The sequence below is a fragment of the Arachis ipaensis genome, chromosome B08 (assembly GCF_000816755.2).
Source record: "Arachis ipaensis cultivar K30076 chromosome B08, Araip1.1, whole genome shotgun sequence".
NCBI lineage: Eukaryota > Viridiplantae > Streptophyta > Magnoliopsida > Fabales > Fabaceae > Arachis > Arachis ipaensis.
In genome coordinates this window covers 118,963,943-118,964,961 of record NC_029792.2, presented here as the reverse complement: position 1 = coordinate 118,964,961, position 1,019 = coordinate 118,963,943, and positions in this window count along the sequence as shown.

Here is a 1,019-nt window from a genome sequence, read left to right as displayed (position 1 = left end):
ATTCAACACAGTTCATAATCTATTTTTTATGAAAAATAACATTTCAAAAAAATAAAATAAAATAAAAACATCTTCCAACATACTAACATAAGATAAATTTTTTTGTGGGGAGACTGAGCAACGTAGTAATGAACTTGAGAGGTAGAGAAAGTAAGTTAGAAATAGAGAGATGCAAAATCGAGGCCGATGATGATGAGTCTAGAAGAAAAAAGAAGAATTCGAATTAAAGACAGGAATTAAGGTTACTAATTCTATAAATTAATTTATGTATATATAAATTGATTAACTGGTTCCATGGGGCGAGTATATATGTCCCCGTCCATTTCACGTGACCAGGTTCCCACCTGTAAGATTTTATGAGTATCCATTTAGTTCCAAATCGCGAGTAACCCATTTTAGCAGGTTTTTTCATCGTCCTTATTGCTAGCATTCGTTTGTTCGCGACGTGAAGTTACTCCAGCCACTCAGTAAATTCTCAAATAATCAAAATTCAAGCTGTATTATTCTCATAAAGTCACATGTATCTTTGTTATAATAATATTAATCGAAGATACATGGTTAAATACTAAATAAGTCATATTTTCATAAATCTATAAAACAATAACTAATATCACATATTATAACTTGTGAAATCATAATATTTTCTAGAAGTGATATTAATGATTAATAACTTTGGAAGTACATATATGTTATTTATCTTATGTATATCTTATTTTATTTTTAGAGACATTTTTTTTGTGTCGACAATGTTAATTGCTATATAGAGACTTTCTCATAAAGTATCTTTGTTATAATAATATTAATCGAAGATACATGGTTAAATACTAAATAAGTCATATTTTCATAAATCTATAAAACAATAACTAATATCACATATTATAACTTGTGAAATCATAATATTTTCTAGAATCTAGAAGTGNTAGTCAAATAAAATACACTGTAAAAAAAATTAATATAATCAATGAATATAAAAGATAAAAAATAAAAATTAAGATATGTTTTTATTAAGAAAAATTCAA